This window comes from Podarcis melisellensis, assembly GCF_964234715.1.
Source record: "Podarcis melisellensis genome assembly, chromosome: 12".
Classification (NCBI taxonomy): domain Eukaryota; kingdom Metazoa; phylum Chordata; class Lepidosauria; order Squamata; family Lacertidae; genus Podarcis; species Podarcis melisellensis.
Window position 1 is genome coordinate 29,182,553 of NC_138544.1, and position 22,299 is coordinate 29,204,851.

Below are 22,299 nucleotides of genomic sequence, written 5' to 3' on the forward strand. Positions count from 1 at the left end.
TTGCATAGGCTTGCTCAATGACTTTAATATGAGAAGCATATTATGCTTTGCCAAAAGGTTGCTGCCATCTGTGGTGATCACACAGGGTCCCCGGACGTTTAACGGTCTGTTGATCCCTGTGCCACCACTGTGCTCGCTTCTCTGCTGCCACCAACCCATTACTCTCGGGTAAGACACTGACTCCAGACAGTTGTTAAAATTGAACCAAAGAAACAAGTTCATTTTATAAGCATTAACAAGTTTATGGTTTCTCAGATAATATTCCTGTCAGTTTCTTAAGTTTAGTTTCTTTACCGGCCTATACCTTCCTAATACCTTTTGACTGATTATATCAACTGTTTGACTGACTCCTCTTAACAGATTCTCTCACTCTCTCACATCAGACTAGCCCAACCCACAGACGTATCCTCTCTGTCTCTTCTCTAACTTCAGACTGACTTCTTAACCACCCTAACTCTAACTCTAACTCCTCCCCTTGGGTTCCCATTGGTTAGTCATTTTACAATAAGTTAACCCTTTCCTTAAGACCCCAGTATGATGTCACACACCTAGGAGGGCAAACGCCACACCATCTTACAGAGACGCCTTTTGTTATGTATGTATGTGGCTGCTACACACTTCCTCGTCAAAGACGCAATCTAACAGTGTTTGTGAGGCGTGCCTATAAAAGCTATTTTGAAATTCCCCTGGGTGACCAAGACAAGAAATGGGCTCCGCATATTGTTTGTCACAATTGTGAGACTGGAAAAAAGGAAAAAGCAAGAGTATGCCTTTTGGGGTTCCCACGGTTTGGCGAGAACCCAAGGATCACACAAGTAACTGCTATTTTTGTTTCCTAGTAGTATCTACAATTGTTATTCAGGTACTTGGTAAAGCCTTTCTGTTGTCCAAGCAATAAGTTGACCATTTTGAGATCCAGATGATCCAGTTGTGCTCCTCACCATGTTTACTTCCTTCATCTTCAGAAGAGACAAACCTCTTAAAAACTGGAATTGGGAGTTCCTCAGAGTACGGGATAGGTCTAATTGCTGAAGGAATAGTGGGATAGGTGACAGAATGTCGGTTTTTCTTGCCGATACCCTTCGTATTGACCAGACAAAAATAGCATTAAAAAAGGCATCAGGCTTGTTTACACATTTTTGTCTACTTGAAGAAGCCATGGTCCGATCTGAAAAATACAAATATTTAGGTTACAAAACTGTAAAAATAAAGAAAAATTAAGTTTGCATAACAATAATTATCACGTGGTTAGGGTAGATCAACGTGTCAGTGTCCACTTATCCCCAGTGTAAATATGACATATCGGCAAAAGTTGGAAATTGAAAGATAACTATAGCATGTACACAAAAATTGATTTCAGATTTGAAATCAGCATTGAAAGAACATATAAGAACAGTTGAAAAATCTCATGCAAAAGAAAATTTTAAAAAAATTGTTCCCCAGTATACTGTGCATCCGAAGGGAATACATTTTTTTGCATACCTCCAACTGTACATAGATATACATGTCATTTTCAATGCTATACATGTCATGTTCAATGCTGTAGAAGCCACTTACATTTATACTCATATTGTACTACTTTGGCTATGTGTTTAATAAAATATTGAATTCTTGCATTGTGAAAAACAGGAATTTCAAAAAATAAAAAACCCTAGAGCTTACAGAACAAAACCAACTTCAGATATGAAATCAGCACGTTGAAATTAGATTAGAACAGCTGCAGGTGTCAATGCAACAAAAAAATTGTTCCCCAGTGTTCTCATACCTACAATGCTGCCTGCATGGCCTGATGAGGACCACAGTTTCCACCTCTATCACTGCTGACAGCACTGCTAGATAAGTGTCAGAAGGAAAGGATGTGAACTTTCTCTGGTCTGAGCCCAAACTTCTAAGAGGGTTTGAATTCAGCTCATAATTATCCTAGATATTCTGAGCTGGAAAAGTTTTACTTTCCAGTTTTTTCAAAGAAGCAAGTATCTGTGCAAAATCTGTTAACATCTCCACAGGGTAAACAGTAGCATCTCCTTGTTTGACAGGGAGTTATTCTTAGGTCAAATCTCTTCACCGCAGATTAATAGGAAAACATTATTCCCTAATAGGTTTCCTCTTCGCACATGCCATGCAATTTCTGCTCTTTTGAAAATTCATTGATGTATTGTCCTGGCATAGTCTAGTAAATGGATTCATACCCACAAAAGCTGCAATAAGTGATTTAGTAAATGGATTCATATCCACAAAATAGCATTTGTGCAACGTAAGAGTTATGGCAGCTGTGATGTAAAATATCTCAACTGTATTTTATGGAGTTGTAAATTGCTTTGAACATTTTTATTTATTTTTTGGTAGAAAGTCATGATTAAATTCTAATAATATAATAATTAGTAAGAATAATGGCACAAGATATTTGATTCCCAGAATGACATCTAATAAAACTAAACCAGGAATGATAACCTTTTGTATTGCCTGATTATCTAAACAAGGAAGGAATTTAAACCAGTCTGGATCACTGGTGCAATATTCACATCAGAAGTTGTCAGAGGAGGTAGGTAAAAAAAGGTAAATGAGTGAGTGGAGTGAGAGGAGACCAGGGAACTTGAGAAAGTTTAAAGGATATGAACACATACTTTTAATCAGCCAGTTGTTTGGCTCCCTATTCATCCCAGCCAAGGTCACTGTGACCAATAGAAGACATGGAGGATGGTACTTATTCCTACCGTATTGGCCTGAATATAAGCCACACCTTTTTTCCCCAAATGCCAAATATGAAAAGTTAGTGAGGCTTATATTCGCAACATTACGATATCACTGCTGAAACAGCCCAGGATGCCACCACGAGGGCCGTCTCACCCGCTACTCCCAAACCTCCCCTGAACCATCAGAACGAAGGGGGAGGCCGCCTGCAAAGCAGTGTGGTGAGCCCCCCCCCCCCGAGTGCAGCCCAGGAGCACGGGGCAACGGTACGCAGCCCACCTGCTGCTTCCAAGCCTTTAACTCTTGCTGGAGCCCTAGCAAGCGGGGGTGGCGGGTACCTGGTGGTGGCGGCCGGTGCTGACACTTCACGCTGTGGGCCTCTGCTGTCATTGGTGGGGCGCCCAGTGCTGGGAGCGGAGGGCAGTGGGATGGTAAGTGCTAGTGGGGGCTGCTGCCGCGATCCCCCACTGCCTGCCCAACCAGCCCCCCCACACTGTTAGGGAGTGGGGGTGCCAACTTGGCATGGGGGGCATCCGGCAGCAGGTTGTGGGTGCCTAGGCAATCCACCACCGCCCTCCGCAAACCTCACCCCTGCTGCACTGTGTAGGTCCTCTAGGGCCGCAATTTTTTTCTCGGATCACAAGGTTGCTGCCAATTTGAAGGGAGCATCGTATATTTGGGTATTGTCTCCCCCCATGAATTTTAAAGGTGCAGCTCATATTTGGGCCAATACGGTATAATGAATTTCCTTGCCATATCCTGATTGGTACCCATAGGATGTAGAGGCAACACAAGGGGACCAGGGGGCTTTTCTAGCCCTCACTCCTCCTATTTAGGCTATATCCTTCATGCATTATAGGAATGGGGCAGAAATTCAATTCAGTCCACATTTAACTGTCTACCTAATTCTTACTTTCCAGAAACAATATGCATACTGAAACACAGCCATCCCTCGACAGTCACACTTCTCTGAATTTTGCAATGCAGTTCTTTAACCAAATAATGTGCACATAAAGCCACGTGCTAGGTGTGTGTAAGAATGTGTATATTCCTGAAAAACAACAGACAAAAGTGCATTTAGAGAAATTGCTTTACAAAAATGTGTATGGTCGGCAAAATCACATACAAAGATGTTTATATTAGGAGAAATTCACATTAAAATTATTACAAATATTTATGAGCATTTTTTAAAAATGAGGATGGAAATGTGGAAAACTGGATTTAATGCTGGGGAAATGAGAAACTGAGAGAAACTGAAATTGACAGATTTGTCCCACCAGCCTCAATATTTTCAAGTTTGGTCTTGAATGCAATTCTGGCTACTCTCTCTCTCTCTCTTTTTTAATATTTATTAAGGTTTTCAATATGAATACATAAATAACTCACAATACAATATATGTCATAACATATTTTCACAACTTCTTTGGACTTCCTCACGTCTCCCGCTCCCATTTTCATCATTAAAATTTTTTGTCAGCAATTTGTCATCTTGTTTGCATTTTTATGTCCCACAAACTTAATTTATAATCTAATGGTTCTCCAAAAGGTTTATACTTTCTCAATCTCACTTGTCTTGCTAATTCTATCTAGTTTAGTGGTGCTCAATTATTTCTGATTCAGCAACCTACTTAACATTCAACCAAATTACAATGTTTTTGTAGATAAATCTTGAATTTCTTCCAGTCTTCTTCCGTCCTCTCCTCTCCCAGGTCTCGGATTCTGCCAGTCATCTCGGCCAGTTCCATATAGTCTATCAGTTGCATCTGCCATTCTTCCAGTGTGGGTAGATCTTGGGTTTTCCAGTGCTTCGCGAGAAGTATCCTTGCTGCTGTTGTTGCGTACATAAAAAATGTTCGGTCCTTCTTTGCCACCCCTTGGCCGACAATACCCAGAAGGAAGGCCTCTGGTTTCTTAGTGAAGGTATACTTAAATACCTTTTTCAGTTCATTATATATCATTTCCCAGAAGGCTTTCACTTTAGGGCATGTCCACCAGAGGTGAAAGAATGTTCCAATTCTGGCTACTCTCTTTCCCCCTTTCTCCTGCAGCTCTTCCAGTTACTGCTGTCATATCCATTTTAAAATCATATGCACTGTAACTACCATAGGTCGATTGTACTGAAGCTGAACTTTCAGCTAGTAATGGGGAGGCTCCTGAAATCACAAATTATCTTGTCCAAATGCAAATCTGCCCACATTCTAAGACCAAAGACATTTTGCTGACTGAAGCAGATCCCAAATGCCTCACACCAGAGCCAACACTTTAAAGAATCTTGATGCCTCATTCAGACACACTGGCGCCTGCTTTCATCTGTCTCTCCCTCATGCTGCCTTCTGAATCAGATTGCTTCACTCTGCCAAATGCCAACTTGTCAAGCTCAAAAGCAAAACGAATGGCACATTATTTCCCACAAAGGCCTTTTTTTCACTTGGAATGACGAATGAGATGTGTTTGCTTGTTTATTCATATATATATTTAAAAACTGAATACCATCAATTCATATGAAATATCAAGGAAGTGTACCACAAGTACAATAGCACATAAAACGCCACAAAGGCAATACAAAAATCATCATTAAGATGACTGACTAATCAAGGAAATTTAAACAGTTGTATAGGCCTCTTGGTATAAAAGGGTTTTCAACAGAAACCTGGTTCTGCACATGCACTGACCTCTTTACCTCAAGTCTCATTTCAGTCAAAATCCTGAACTCCAAATGCTGCTCACACAGCTATAATTACCAGAGTGGTTTAAGGAACAATCCCTTTTCCCAGAAAACTCTGGGAATTGTAGCTCTGTGGGGGGAATAGGCACCTTGTAACAACTTTCAGCACCCTTAACAAAGTACAGTTCCCAGAATTCTCTGGGAGAAACCATGCCTGTTTAAAGTGGTATCATAGTACTTTAAATGAGTGGTTTTCAACCAGTATGCCATGGCACCCTGGGGTGCCTTGAATGGTGGTCAGGGGTGCCACAGGCAATACTGACCTCTGTCCCTCTTTCCTTCCCTCCCTCCCTCCTCTGATGCCCTCTCACATCTCTACCTCCCAAAGGCTTATGCAGCTGTTTGTTGAGGCAGCCCTGGCTACAAGCTCCCCAGGCAAATGGTGCCTCTAGGGCTGCTCAGGGGTGCTGGTTGCCAGGAGCTGAGGCAACTTCAGAGTAAGCAAGTAATTGCGTGAGGGAGCCCTGCCAGCCAGTCCACCGGCCCCTGCTGTTGGGAATAATAATAATAATAATAATAATAATAATAATAATAATAATAATAATTAATATTTATTTATACCCTGCCCTTCCTGGCCAGAGCCGGGCTCAGGGCGGTTAACATCAGTAAAAACAGAATGGGGGGGCACCAATTTAAAATACAGGTTAAAATGCAATTTAAAATGCAGCCTCATTTTAAAGTACCCGATAAATCAAGACCATAAGGGGAGGGAAAAATAAGGGTCAGACTGAGTCCAAACCAAAGGCCAAGCGGAACAGCTCTGTCTTGCAGGCCCTGTAGAAAGATGTCAAGTCCCGCAGGGCCCTAGTCTCTTGTGACAGAGCGTTCCACCAAGTTGGGACCAGTACTGAAAAGGCCCTGGCCCTAGTTGAAACCAATCTCACCACCTTGCAACCTGGGACCTCCAAAGTGTTGTCAATTGTGGACCTTAAGGTCCTCCGTGGGGCATACCAGGAGAGGCGGTCCCGTAGGTACATGGGTCCTAGGCCGCACAGACAAGTGGGAGTCTGGGCCAGCCGGCGCTGTGCTGGCCTTTATTGTGCTTGCTTTGTAGAAGACCTGTCTGGGAGCTGAGAGCCCGGTGCTGATAAGGAGCCTTTCTGCCATATAGGCCCAGCAGCGCCTGCTGCCACCACTGCTGCCTCCCAAGGTGAGTAAAGTGCTGGCTTCACGTTCACCTTTGGCCAGTCTCTGTTGGGCCACTAAGGGGGCAGCCTCTTCCCAGACCCCTGTGGGGCAGTGCAAGGAGGCACCTCTCTTTGGGGCAGAAGGGGCAGCCCAGAGACCAGGGGCAGCAGCAGGCGATGTCTTCTGGGTAGACCAGAATTAGGGAGAATTGGGGGAACTGTTCTTAGCAAGTTGAGAGCATCAATCACATTACAGCTTGGACTATGCTCACAGGTGGGAACTGCTGCAAATAAGGTGAAAAGAATGTGATTTCCTGGAACCTGACCTGCTCCAAAGTCACCAGCTTTAAACAGGGTGAGAAGCATTTTAGTGGGTCTTAAGGCAACTCTAACTTTATCTTGATTTTGTCCCTTGACTTTGCTCTTTCATATTATAGATTGCTCCTTAAAACACCCTTGCAGTAATTCTTAACCCAGAGGCTCTGTCACCTCTCATTTGTGAATATGGTTGTGCTGCCAGACATTAAACTAATGATATCTTTAGGCATTTATTTAAGCTGGCAGGTAACAAACGGCACTTGCACACACAGTTAGCAGGTTTCAAAGAGCCATGCAAGGAATTTCTCCACTTTGTCTTCCTCCTATGCTTCCCTCTACGCATTACAGACCCCTCCTCTCTGTCAAAAGAGACTCCTAGAAGATGGAGAATTTTTAAAATAATAATATTAATAATTGGCGGGGAATGGGGGCTGCGAAGCAATGTGACAACCTGCACATCCATCCATTTGCTGTCTTGGATAAACAAATTTGGAGAGAGCAGGCAAAAGTATACTAGTTTCATCCACATCCACAGTTCCCTGATTCTAGAGTTCTACATCATGCAGTAGTCTTGGCATCTTGAGGAGGCTTCCCCAGTGCAGACGGCATTGAATTTGTGCAGAGCGATGAGGGTATGAGCTGGGGTTACTCTGCATGGCTTCTTTGTTTAGCCAAGATTATTGTTGGCATCCTTCTGTTGCAAGAGACAATGGAGTGTGCCTCTGAGGGTGAAGTCAACCCACTAGAGAATCACAACGCCTGTTATGGCCGCAGAGACCAGTAACTCATAATTGCTGCCTCCCATGTTGCTTTTCCTGCATTAGCAGCAGCAAAGTGACTTCTCTGGGGCGTTAACCCGGGCAGTGTGTATGGGGGTCTTGAACAGCAAGACCCACCCCCTCAGCCACGATGATGTGGTCCAAAGGAAAGCAGAGCGATGCATTTTGCACCAGCTTGGCTGCAGGAGTTGCTGGAAGGAGGCATCCAACCATTTTAGGATTTGTGTAGGTTTACTCCTTAGCCTTTTCTTCCACAAGACAGCAGGTATGAATTTAATCCCAAAGCCTTTCTGGTGAATGAGAAGGCAGCAGAGATTTAGGATCAGAGCTTTCCTCCTCCTAGTTGAGCTAACCTCCCAGGTTGATGAGCCCCATTTGCCCCTCATTTCCCTCTACAGTGTCTGCAATAACTGCCTTCTTGACTGTTGGACCTACTATTTTTCTCATCTGCTCAATTCACCAGAGCCTGTCTTTGCATACTGGGGACATCCCTAACTCACTGAGGGTTTCAGCCCCACCTGGTTTAGCTGACCAGTTGAAGCTGTTTCTTGGGGTCTGGCTGCTGTCAGATGCTGACAGCTTCTAGGAACTGAGTGCAGAGTAGGGACGAAAGGTGGACAAACTACTACCCCAGAAGGAGCACAACATGTCTCCTTCCAGCGGTGTTGTTGTTGTTGTTTAGTCGTTTAGTCGTGTCCGACTCTTCATGACCCCATGGACCAGAGAACGCCAGGCACCTCTGTCCTCCACTGCCTCCCGCAGTTTGGTCAAACTCATGCTGGTAACCTCGAAAACACTATCCAGCCATCTCGTCCTCTGTCGTCCCCTTCTCCTTGTGCCCTCCATCTTTTACTCTTCCCTTAACACAATATGCACGGTTTAGCCAATATGGTGAATGCCTAACTGGACATTCAAAAAGGAAATCTGGTAAGATTTAAGTTTGTGTGTGTGTGTGTGTGTGTGTGTGGTTATAAGAGAAAGATAGATACATATATGAGACTTTTTTGAACCCACCAATCCCAAACTGCACACTCTAAAATTCAAATCATATATTGTATGGATTGATAAGCACATTTCAAATTCTTTGTGGTCACTTTTGTTCCCAAGGCTTTTTTCTCTTTTCCTCTGAAGAACACATTTAGTTTCCAATTTATGTTAGGAAACATCTGGCATATTTTCTCAGCCGATGATCCTTTCAGTGGAGATTTCAATGCTATCAAACCGTCTAACATGTTTAATCATCTATCATGTTAAAAGTGCCTGATTTGGTGGTACTGATAAAACATTGCAAACCCTGCTTTTTATTCATGCACTGAAAAGCAGTAGGAATCAGATCCTATAATTTAGTTAGCTACGGATTTGTTAATCATTTTTTTTTAACTTTCTCTTAATCTCAGGTTGTAATAAAAACCTTAGTTAAATACAAATTCAAATCTATATGACAATACTGTTCTGCTTAAAACCAATAAATCTCCAAATCATGACACACTGCTTTATAAACATTGCAAAAATCTATTACATTTTCATGTCTTTCTTTTGCATTGTAAATATATTAAGGCTCAAAGTAGGTACTGTAAAATGCCTCTTTGTACTTAACATGCAAAATTAACAAAATTAATTTATCCTGGGAAGCAAGTGGGGTGATGGGTAAGAATACATGCATGGCAAAGAATTGTGCAGAAAGGATGACGCAGGGTAATAAGTGGAGTTGGCAGGGCTGGATTAACCAGTAAGCAAAATAAGCATGTGCTTAGGGCATTGAGGGAAGGAAGGAGGGCTCCACAGATAGCTGGAAGACCAGGTAGGGCCAGGTAGGACCAGGTAGCTGGAGATGAGAACAACCTCTGCCTAAGAGTCCCTGGAGAGTCGCTGGTCTGGATGGGCACTAAAGGACTAGATGGACAAACAGGAAAATAGAGAGCTTCCTTATACCAAGTCAGACCATTGGTCCATCTATCTTAGTGCTGCCGGTGCGGATCTGCAGCAGCTTTCTAGTGCTTCAGAGAAAGGATATTCCCTGACCTAACTGGATGTACTGGGGGATCAAACCTGGGGGTTTCTGCATGCCTAGGAGCTGCTCTACCACTGAGCTATGGGTCTTCTCCATAGCCTGACTGTACTATTTTGGCATGTTGCACCGTGTGTTGCGGTGAAGTCTATGCAGCTATTGAACCAGCTTGATGTCATGGGATGTTTTTAAACATGCTGCCTTTGAGAGAAACCCTCTCTGCAACATCCATTCACAATTCTAGTTTCGGTGAAGGGTGCAAGGGGTGGCTTTATTGGAGAAAGAGCCTGTGCACAGGTGGTCAAGAACAGAGATGGGAAGGGAACCTGTAGACCTCAATATGTTGCCCACATGGGGTGAAGCTATCAAGCAATTGCCTCGCTAAAAACTCAGCTCAGCACAGAGCCATTCAACTGCCATACTGACTGAATCAGGTTGGTTGTGTGAAGCGGCTTTTACTTGCAGGCCTTTGTCTACCATACGTCTTTTAATTTTTTTTTAATCTAATTTTGTTTGTAAATAGGCTTTTATGCTAATGGTCTAATGAGGAATCTGGTTAATTGCAAACTAAACCTCATATTATGTGGTCACTGATGTGTGTGATGCTGCAGCAATATCTATAAATTAATTTATTTTAATTATTTTGTGTCCCAGCACAGAGACAAATTCATCTCAAGTAGTGATCAAGCAGAAGGGTGTTACCACATACACATTCACATTCATTTTTATTTTTATTTTTGAATCTGAGACAACTTTTGGGTGTGTTTTCATAGCACTGCATTTAATACAGAGACCATTGCACAGAATGAATCTTAGTTTCAAGGTTTGAATTAAAATTCACATTGAATTGAATTACTTTTGTATACTTCATGCAAGCACTTTTAGTTTGCAAGTACTAGCAAGCAGAACAACCATTGCAGAATATATACAGAAATAATTCTATTACATATCTGAGTCACATCAGAATCAAGGAAGCTAGGGCTTCTTAATAACTGTTTTGAGTTATCTTGAATATTTTTGACAAATATAGGTTGGATCAAAGAGTGGTTGATGAAACAGTAGCATTGTTTGGATCCCTATAAAAAGATATTCTTTTATGCCTTAGATCAATTTAAGCAGCTCTTTTCAGACTATTTGGATATCTTAAGATCTTTTATTCAGTAGTTGTGTGTTACAGATGGTATAACTGCATAATCTGGCAAAAGTACTTTGGCTGCAGTTGAGCACCTGGGCACATAAACCTAAGTTTAGTTTTGATGGCATATATGGATGAGTAATTGCATACAAGCCTAGATATATGGATGCATTCCTCCTCTTTCCCAATGGAGGATCAGGTGTAGCAATTCCAAAGGTCATCTGCTCCATCTGTTGGTTCATCCAGAAATCCTTAATTTAATCCCGGTGAGAGGCAGGGATCTGCTGTGCATTCATATAACAGGGCCATGACTATTTGCTGCCTCATTAGAAGCAACAAAGGTCTGAAAATGGAAGTTCTAATGAGCAGGATGAGGAAAGGGGAAAGGGGCCAAACTAGGCTGGCTTATGCCTCCCTCACCACAAATGTAGAGGGACCCTTCTCACAATTACAATTACATCTGCCACTGACTGGGCAACAAAGGGACATACTGGGGAAGAGAGAGGACTCTACTTCCTCCTCCCATGCCTGTTGCATCTTCATTACTCTCATGCACTGACATTCACTCCCTGCCCTCAGCAGAGAAGGAGCAGGACTTCAGCCTGTGAGAAGTGAGTTGATTTACAAATGTTGAATCTTGTAGTCAGAGACAGGCACTTAGCTTTGGTCACATGACCTCGCTGAGTGCAAATGAAGCCACTCCTGAGCGAGGACAGGCCTTTCTGCATTAGTCCCATGGATCATTCCAGCCAGTCGGCAAACATATTGTGAACGGGATGATGTCATAATGCTACATCACCGAGTAAAAACAAAGCCAATGCAGGAAGCATTGCCCTCATTCTGAATAGGCAAATATTTTAAGTTCCTTTGAAGGAATCACTAAAAATTTGCTATAAAGGGGGTGTTTTCTGGCATTGCCACAAAAAAATGTGCCCTCCATTTTGACTTAAATCTAGTTATAGTTCTGGAATGCCAACCATGTTTTTGTTTTTTGTTTTAAAAAAAACCGGCTGGGCATGTGTGCATGAATGAGGCCCACTAGAGTCATTTGCAGAAAATCACATACAGGACGCTGGTGATAATAAGGCCATGTGGTGAAGACTAATTAGTTGTTTTTTTTTGTCATCCCATTGGTAATCTGGATTTCTGTAAGGAAATGTATCTGCAATAGGCACTGCTGATAGCTTACTATCGCACATCAAATGAAATTATCAGCCTCACCTCTTTTTTACAGAAAATGTGTAAAAAAAACTGCTAAAGTGAGGTGGGGGTGGAAATGCCACCTGTACAATTCCCTTACCACTGGTGATTTTCAATGCAAGCATTGATATGGATCTCTGGTCACTGTGCCTCTTTGATCATCAATGCTCTAGAAGTTCCCATTGTTTTTTTTTTTATGTAGAACTACAGCCTTATGTTCAGTAAGGGAAGAAACAGCAGAAATACAAGGAAGATCCATACAGTGCTTTTTAACGTGGATATTTATAGAGATATGAATTTCCCCACATTTGAATGAAATAAAGAAAAGCTTGTAAATATTTCATTGGGTTAGCAATAAATACTCTTCTACTATTCCATAGAGCTTTTGTTCTTAAAATGAGGATTCCTCCCCACACACAATTTGTTCTGCATCCATATGCAATAAGGGGAAGGCAGTTTGCATGTGAAACTGTTACTAAACCCGTCTGTTGGTAGAGTACAAACACCACCTCCCCACGTCCCTAACATGAATCACATATTTAGTCACCAACAACTTCTGAACAGATGCCAAACCAACATGTTTGTAGACTACAGTGATACACATGTAAAGCGAGATTTGGGAGCAGACGGTTAACAGGAGCTTTTTTCTTTCCTTTTTATTCAACTTCCTCTATGACTATTTGCTTTATTTATTTATTATCTGAAATTGTAGGCCACACTTCATTAACTTATAGGCCTGGTTCGCATGTCACTTTAAACCATAGTTAAGCTAAAGGGTAAAGGGACCCCTGACCATCAGGTCCAGTTGTGACCGACTCTGGGGTTGCGGTGCTCATCTCGCTTTATTGGCCGAGGGAGCCGGCGTACAACCAGCATGACTAAGCTGCTTCTGGCGAACCAGAGCAGCGCACGGAAATGCCGTTTACCTTCCCGCTGGAGCAGTACCTATTTATCTACTTGCACTTTGGCGTGCTTTCGAACTGCTAAAACGTAGGGCTTATTCATACCTACATTATGCCCAGCTCTTTCCAGGCACAGATCCACACTTAAAAGCTGTGTGTCTGAGCTTTTAGTTTCTTTGCTTTTTGCCCCTTAAAAAAGCACTCAGAGCAAACACTGGAGCAAAAGGAAGTGCAGATAAGCCCTAAACTATGGTTTAAACTAAGCAGTGGTTTCAATGTGAATGTGCCGTGTGGTGGTGCAAGCCACTGAAATCACAAAGCGCTTCTCTCTCCACCATCCCACTGCTGCCAGGAAACAAGCCAAGATCTGGCTTAGGGTTACGTCAAAATCCAAGATTGTGCTTTGTTCCTCTCCAAACCATGACCACTCTTGGCTTACCCCTCATGGCTTGTTTGAAAGAAACAAACCATGGGCACAGGATCAGATATAATGCTAAGCCAGGCCATGGTTTATTTTCAAGCAACACAACAGTAGCAGGAATAGAGATGAGTGAAGCTCCCACCGTTTCAGATAAGTACACCAGCATGCACTTAAGCTTCGCTTAACAGTCGTTTAAGCAGATGTACTATTGAGGCCATATTAATTCTAGTGTGTTTTCCAGAATATCAGAAAATAGAATGGTAGTGGTTCCAAGGAGAGCATCTCAAATACCCTTTGGTAAAACAACAACAACACCTAAACTCTCAGTACTCTCAGTATTATGATAGAAATGTTCAAGTGAAGAAGCTGGGGGAAAGTAGGCTAGTATACCCTTTATGCAGCCATTAGGAATGAAAAACTAGTTCTCATTCAGTCCTCGTAATACATAAAGGCAGACGAGCACTGACTAAATAAGTATTTGAGATGTCGTTGATAGAAAGTAGGAGCTGGGGGGGAAATCTAGTTAGTCACGGTAAAGGCATAAAGACTCTGAGGAAAACAAAAAAGACAGTGGGAATAAAGAGCACTGGGGCAAGCTGGAAAAAGCCTGAGAGGAAACGTCAATGTACGGAGCAGGATTGAGAAGACAGGGTCAAGGGGTTGAGTAACCAATCCAGTTCATGTTTAGCTACCCTTGATTTGCAATTAAATAAACATAGCATACAGCTATGGTTTTCTTTCCCAGTTCAGACATTTTGACACCCCCAACCGGCTGTGACATGCACTGTGATGGGGTAGAGCAGAGTTGGGGAACCTGTGGCCTTCCACATGTCATTGAATTTCATTCAGCTCACATCAGCCCCAGCCAACATGGTCAGTGATAAGGGATGATGAGACTTGCAGTCCAACTGACTGATGGAAGGTCACAGGTTTCCTACCCTGTGGTAGGGGATGTGGTGGCACAAAGTTGAGTTGTGGTGGCACCAATGTTTGGACAAAGGGGAAGCCATGGTTGCAAACTTAGCAGCTTACCCCTTGAGACTTTTCTTGGCAAGCTCAAACTGCAGTGAAACCAGTCCCTTTTAATTTAGAGACTCTTGTTCGAATGATCACAACTTCAACACTTGGTGCTTTCAAGTGCATTTTGTAATGCAGAAAAAGATGACTAAAGAAAGGCTCCAACTCTTATATAAAGCTAAGATAATAATAAAATAAATGAATGAATAATCCATCTATGTTGAGGAACACATAACTATCAATGGATAAAAAGTCATCTTTCTTTTACCATACTGCATAGATCAGTGTAGACACAAGCTCATCTGATCAACCCTGCAGAAAGCAGTTGCTGCAATGTAAATGAAACATCAAAACAATCTGAAAAACATCATTAATTAGATAGTGTTTGTAGATATCTTTTGGATGAAACATTGTGAGCAAATACTGATTTCTATTCATTTGACCAATTTTTGTTCCTGACCATAGATGAACACATAAACCACGGCATTTTCTGCTTCTGTTTACAGCTGAATTTCCTGACACCCCTATGTGTCATTAACTTTTTTTCTCAGCCTGCTCCTTCAATGAGTTTTTTCTATCTATCCCAATATTTTGAATGAATAGCATATGTTTGGTCTAACACATCTGAAATTGTTCCTGTGGCAGATAACCAAGATGAGTTAAGACAGAAATATTTTCTTTCTGAACAGATAAATGGTGAAACCAGTTCATGGAACGTGACATATGACTAGTGATGGTGCCAGCATTTGAAAAAGACTCATCATTGCGAAGTTACAAGCTCATCTCTTGGTGTCACTCATGCCTAGCCTTGACCCCACTACCAGACACTGAGTCTTCACAGGAAAACCTGATAGCCGATAGACCAAGGACCTTGGAGAGCAAGCAGGATCCCCTGGAACCAGTGCTGAGGATTCTTTTGTGGGATCTTCCTGGGTGATACCCATTGAAGAAGCATTGTGGCTATTGGAGGAGGAGACAGAGCCACCTCTCAGCTCTCAAGAATGCAAACACCAAAAGATCGAGGATGAAGAGTGATGAGGTAGTATGCAACTCAACAGTAGGGATGTAAGAAGGCATTGTTTTCCATTTTGCTCTTCATTTGTCGCATGCAGGACCGTTTCCATTTTGCTGCAGTTCATCCCAGAAACTCCAGCGGGTGCAGAATGCTGCAGCGAGGCTCCTCACGGGGTCTCTGCCATGGGAGCATATTCATCCAGTGCTTTTCAAGCTGCACTGGCTCCCGGTGGAGTACAGGGTCAGATTTAAGGTGCTGCTTTTGACCTTCAAAGCCCCTCAGGGCCTAGGACCCTTGTACCTACGGGACCGCCTCTTCCGGTATTCCCCACGGAGAGCCTCAAGGTCCATAAATAGCAACGCCCTAGTGGTCCCAGGCCCTAAGGAAGTTAGATTAGCTTCAACCAGAATCAGGGCCTTTTCAACTCTGGCTCCGGCTGGTGGAATGCTCTGCCTCATGAGACCAGGGCCCTGCAGGATCTGATTTCTTTCTGCAGGGCCTGTAAGACAGAGGTGTTCCACCTGGCCTTTGGCTTGGAGCCAATTTGATTCCCTCCCTCTCTTTCTTTTTTCTTTTACTCCTCCTCCTGCGATGAGGCTACATTTTAATATTTTAATGTTCCATTATTTTAATGTTGTATTTTAATTTTGTTTTTAAGTTGTAATCATTCAACTTGTTTTTATTATTGCATGTAAGCCGCTCTGAGCCCGGCCTTGGCTGGGGAGGGTGGGGTATAAATAATAATAATAATAATAATAATAATAATAATAATAATAATAATCTTCCACAAAATCCTATATTATTTGTCTCACTGTCATGGAATTATATAATTTACATAATTCATTGCATAAGTTACATTGTCAAGATGTTGTTCCACTGCATTCATTTCAGTGCAAAGGAAACACAACACAAAGGGTGTGTGTGTGTGTGTGTGCAATCAATCATATATCATTTGCGAATTGAAAGCAACAAAAGCAGTGAATACTTATCATATTCAATGCATTGATTTCCATTCCAGGCATTGAAAAAAATTGTTGTAGAAGAAGAAGAAGAAGAGTTTGGATTTGATATCCCGCCTTTCACTCCCCTTCAGGAGTCTCAAAGCGGCTAACATTCTCCTTTCCCTTCCTCCCCCACAACAAACACTCTGTGAGGTAAGTGGGGCTGAGAGACTTCAAAGAAGTGTGACTAGCCCAAGGTCACCCAGCAGCTGCATGTGGAGGAGCGGAGACGCGAACCCGGGTCCCCAGATTACGAGACTATTGCTCTTAACCACTACACCACACTGGCTCTCGTGGTGCTTGGCACCCTCACCGTGGGGCCTCCAATGCAACTTACGGGGCTCCCAGGCACTTCTGTGTCACATGTGATGTAAGGAGACATCATGATGGGACGTATAAGCAAAGACCAGCAGTTTCCGCTCTTGTTTCAGTCAGAAGTCTCTGACAATGCTACTCACCACCTGTGGAGGTCTCAGTGAGACTTGGGGTTCGCTATGAGAACAAACAATAATACCTGAAAGAAATTTAGCACCAGCAGCTGTGACTAGGATGTGGTATAGGTGGCTAAAATATAGGTCCCCGACTTCTTGAATCTGAACCTAGCTCCTCTATTTAGATTCCTTTTGGCATTGACCTTGGATGGTTGCTTGTCCTTGCCTTGGGATTATGTTCTGGACTTGGACTGATGCCCTGTGCTTGACTTGGGTTGTTTTAAACACCTGTGCCTTCATCCCAGCTCTCATTGGTGAGTGTTTTGGGTAGGAGGCTAAAACCACCATGGACTGGAATTCTAGTCCCTGATGGTAGCTAATGGAATATGACACCTGAGCCACTTCTGAGCTGATCCAAACTCCAATGAAATTAAGGCCCCCTCTGGAAAAGCTTACGTATGTGATAATCTCACCACAACAATTATATTCTCTTGTAGCTGTGGCAACAGGAAGATCTCAGCTGCATATAGAAGCCTTGTAGGCAGAAATGCTGCATTTTAAAATGTTTAAGCCTGGGGGATTCATAGAATTCTAGAGTTAGAAGGGACCCTAAGGATCACCTAGTCCAACCCCCTGCAATGCAGGAATATGCAGCTGTCCCACACGAACCTGCGACCTTGGCATTATCAGCACCTTGCTCTAACCAACTGAGCTATCCAGGTGCAAATATGCAATGTTTTCCATGTGAAACAAGAGTAAAATCTGCATAAATTAGCAACTTATTTCTGGACTGGAATATGGCTGGCACCCCTAACTGTACATGCATTTCCCCCTTTTAAATTCAGGTACCTTTTCTTGACTTGAAATTGTCAGAATTTAGCTTTTGTAGACAAGTGAATAATAGGCATCCATTACTAACTACCATATTATGTACAGTGAAAATAATGGTGACAGAAAGAAGAAAAAGGTATTGCCAGTAATATATTATTCCTTCAGCAAGAAATACCAAATGCAATAATTAGTCTATTCCCTTGAAAAATTACCTACTTGCACTTATGGTCTCTCCCCAATCCTTTTTATTAGCTTGATGCAAGAATTATTTAGTGGTATTCTATAAATCATGCTCTGCAGTTTTATCCAGAAGACAGAATCACAGCACAGATGTTGATCATATTGCAGAGGCTCCTCTTAAGATCGATAGCTGTTCAAAACAGAATATTTTAGAGTACACTGATTCAGCTGTACTACTATTGATGCCTCTGAATATAGCTGTATTTGCCACTTGCTCAGAAGGCTCTTAAATTGGGCTTGGTTCTTGAGCTGGATGACAAATTGCAAATATGGAAATGAAGGTACTGAATAGGACTTTGAGAAAAGGTGAAACTTGATTTAAATTGGGAAACAACTTCTACTGGTACTTTAATACAAAAGACTTTCTATTGAATTATCTAGCAACCGACAAGAAGCTCTGTGTTGTTTATCCCTGAACAGCTCTCTGGCTCAGAAAGAGAATACGCTCATAAAGATTCTCTCCTCCCAACTTTAGCTTTTTTATAGACCCAGGATTCTTTTAGATGACTTTGTAGAAAGCTGATAGAGGTACTTCTGCTAGTTTCAACAAGACATGGTTAGTTCTCGTTCTCCTTTCATACTCCAGATCAAGCAACGCAGAAGTGTAGTAAGTCTCACAGTGGCATGGACCATTCTGGCTGGAGCTGATGGGAGCATACAAATGGCCACAGGTTCCCCTATCCCTGTGTTACAACTTGATCATCTGCCAGTGAGATACAAGAAACACACAGCCAATTATGCCTTTGAAAACCTCTTAAAATCACATCCACCGAATAGTATTTTTCTTGTGCCATTGCAAATATACTTCCGCATTGCCAACATGCCTATTAACTTTTGCTGCTTAGGAAACGCAATGTGATTAGGACTACAGGGAAGAGCAGTCACTCACGGTGGGATATTTTTATTTGCTGTATATATACGGTTTGTATTTTGCAAGTGCCATGTGACCATTATTGACACCACACACCCACACACAAAAGACGAGTCCAAGACATTTCATTGCCTTGGATAAAAGATAAGCTGGCATCCCCATTTGACATACATAAGCTGATCAATCTGTAGGCAGCATTTTCCACCACACCTAAATGGCTGTAAGGTACACAAAGCAGATCTCCCTTTCCCTTTCTCTGTGGCTTCAAAATTCCCAGAGATGGTACATCTCTACAAGGGATCTCTATGATTCCCACAGGCTCAAGCGAGATACGTCCTTGCACTACTTCCTCAAACTTTCCTGACACATAAGAGAAGAATCTCTGCAAGGCAATGCGCCTCCTTTCCAGTTCTTCACAGCAATTCAGGAGGATTTCATGGCTGATGGTACTTGGAGGCTGTTGAGAAACGGAGGAAATTCAAAAGGGACACACTTCTGATATCTCCCATTTAGTGTTATTCACCAGCATAGCCAAGAAGCTTTGTACAAAAATCGGGTCTGAAGCCAGATTGAAATGGGACCATATAATCAATGAAAACTTGAGCTGGCCAGCCATAAGAATCAAGGATGAAAAAAACACGTGGCTCTTTTACAGACCATGCCAAATGTCTGATCCGCATCATCAGACGGCAATAACTGAAACTAATCCTAGCAATGAGCCAAGGCCTTGGTACAGACCCTGTCGCCAAACAGGAATTTTAAGTGTGAATGAATGTGAGAGATTTCATCGGCAACGTGTTTTAGCAAACATGTCCGCACAAGTTGCTGAGCCATCGGGTTTCTCTGCAGAAGGCCTAAGCATAATTAGGTTGTGAAATACTTGGGGAAATTCTGCTGGATGACACTATGCAGACGCAATTGTATGAAGTCTTCGTACAATAGATTAAGGCTGTGCACACACCATACCCTCCAAAGCACATTCAAAGCACATTATTTCCTTCAAAGAATTCCAGGCACTGCAGTTTACCCCTCACAGAGTAATAATTCCCAGCAATTCTTAACAAACATTAGTGCGGAGAATTCTTTGACCAGCGAAATGTGCTTTGAACATTCTTTAAAGGGATACTACGTCAGACACTTCTTAGAGCAAGTTTTTAGATTTCAGGTATCTAACAATTAACATTTGGCAACTTTTTATTTTTTTAAAAACCCTGGATATCAATTACTGGGGAGCAAAAGCATGCTTTGGTTGTGGGTTTCCTAGAACTATCTAGCTGGCTACTATGAGAAGCAGAAGGTTGGATGAGATGGGCACTTGGGGTTCATTCAGATGTTAGTTTTCTTATCTATAATGCTAGTGCCCCTGAACCAGTAATGCTACTTTTCCATTGCATGACCTGCTGGCATTATGGAACTGCAGCTTGACAGTAATGCACTGCCATGCCGTGCTAAATTTTATTCAAACCAGTGGATGTGGTGTGAGACGACAGCTGGTGTCATTGGACCCATGTCACCACCCTCTATGAACATCCACGCTTCTGTCCCCCCCCCCCATGATTCACCCATGAAAACGGCAGGAAAGAACTGTATGATGTAATAACACCCCACATTTCATCACATGGCGTGAGTCATGAAAATGGCGGGAAAATTTTGCAGCAAAGCTCCCATGATTTCCCAGCATATCAATTGATACGGAAATGAGTGTTAAACTTCCACTAGATTCCACTCAATCTTACATTGTGTTAAAGATCACATAAATTGTGGAAGTGAGCTGGTCAGGAAACACAGAGGAAATGGAATAAAGTGAATGCCGCCTTGGTGTTTCCCAGCAGCCTTCTTATGCTCTTATTTTTCATTTTAACAAAAAACTTTAAAAGGTTCGCTAATAATTGTAGTATCTGAACAAAGATGTGAGGAGCAATGCAGAAATGTCTAAACACTGAAGGAACATTGTGTAGCATTCCTTTTGGAATCAACAATTTTATTTACTTATTTTTAGCCAAATTGCTATGCTCCTTGATGTCACTGTCACTATGACAACATTATGATAAGAAAGGACTAGTCACTCTAGGCTACCTAGAAAAAAGATTTGTCATCTACATTTTTGCATAAAAGAATAAGAGCTACAGTGTGAGAGTTTATTGACTACAATGCAAGGTGGCTTGTGGTGAACTGCAGCAGTGACTGCTTGGAATAATAATAAAAAAACCACCCTGCTCTTTGTGAGAGGTAAGAATTTATTCAACCTAACTGTTATTTTTACTCCACAGCAATCACAAGGGAAGTAAGGATGAATATTGCCATTCTGTTGGATGCTTAGTTTTAATTCCCCAAAATGTAATTGCTATGTTACTGTTCAAACTAATATTCTGAAGAGCAGGGTTGGGGGACTGAATGCGGCCCTCCAGAACTCTTTACCTGGCCCTTGGTACTATCCCCAGCTACACAACCTTTCTTAAGGCCATGCTCTTCACTGCCCCTGCTCAGTGTCCTCCTTGAATGTTTTTGCTTCGCTGGAAGATGTCCTTGAATGCTTACTTGCCTGGATGGAAAGTGTGTGAGAGTGAATGTGAATATTTTTTCTTTTCCCTACCCACAACTCACATGTGGCCCTTGGAATGTTTCTAGTACAGTGGTACCTCAGGTTAAGTACTTAATTTGTTCTGGAGGTCCGTTCTTAACCTGAAGCACCACTTTAGCTAATGGGGCCTCCTGCTGCCGCCGCCCCGCCAGAGCATGATTTCTGTTCTTATCCTGAAGCAAAGTTCTTAACCTGAAGCACTATATCTGGGTTAGCGGAGTCTGTAACCTGAAGCGTATGTAACATGAAGCGTATGTAACATGAAGCGTATGTAACCCGAGGTACCACTGTAAGGGGATGTGGCTGTTCAAGTGAAAAATGTTCCTCAGCCCCGGTGTAGAAGATGTTTGAGGAAATATAAAGCCTGCTTTTGTAACTACTGTGGAACTGAACATTGATGATCTTAGCTCAGGTATTTTTATTCCCCTTTTTTAAAGAAAAAAACCTGCACTTCAACCTCTAATTTCCTTTTTATTTTATTTATAGGAGGTTACAATATTAACTTTTAATGTGCAGGATCAGAGTCATTAAAGTCCTAATTTAAATTCAATTTTGCAACCTCAAGTTCTTCCCCCATGTTAAAAATATTATAATTGCACTGGCAAAAGTATATTCCACTTCAACTGCAGAATCATCCTGCTCCTATTCTGCTTTCCTATGGTGGCCTGCCAACATTATGACACTTGCTTTTTAGGAATATGCAATGTGATTGTGGCATGGGAGTATGATTATATAAATGCTGTTTTCCCTGGCACTGTTTGAATTCTTACTGAATCTAAGCTGAGTCCCAGCCAACATTGTTGGAGGGACTGTTTATGTCTCTGCGTTGGCTGTCTCTTACTGCAGAAGCCTAATTAGTTAAATATATCCACAGTGTGCTGACTTGCTTTATCTTCTTGGCTTACTTGTTACAAAAAGGAGAAGAAATTATCAATGAAGGAGGGAGGAAACCTGCCCCTCTTGTTGCCATTAAAAAATACTTAGCCGGTGGGAAGCACATTCTGGT

General features: G+C 42.2%; 1 protein-coding gene and 2 long non-coding RNA genes across 3 annotated transcripts in view; 2 read left to right on the forward strand and 1 right to left on the reverse strand.

Moving 5' to 3' along the window:
- The window catches only part of LOC309353841, a 37,190-nt gene extending 21,502 nt beyond the window's left edge, over positions 1-15,688 (forward strand). The window contains exon 3 of the long non-coding RNA XR_014162057.1: positions 15,013-15,688. This is a non-coding gene — a long non-coding RNA (uncharacterized lncRNA). The remainder of the gene's footprint in view (positions 1-15,012) is intronic.
- On the reverse strand, positions 257-17,058 carry LOC309353888. Its single transcript, XR_014162118.1, has 3 exons — positions 16,974-17,058; positions 16,798-16,853; positions 257-1,168 (listed from the first exon to the last, which is right to left on the reverse strand). It is a non-coding gene; the product is annotated as an uncharacterized lncRNA (long non-coding RNA).
- Positions 17,059-19,019: 1,961 nt separating this feature from the next.
- The window catches only part of DGKB (diacylglycerol kinase beta), a 269,619-nt gene continuing 266,339 nt past the window's right edge, over positions 19,020-22,299 (forward strand). The window contains exon 1 of the mRNA XM_081883233.1: positions 19,020-20,941. The gene's annotated coding sequence lies outside the window, so the exon portion shown is untranslated. The remainder of the gene's footprint in view (positions 20,942-22,299) is intronic.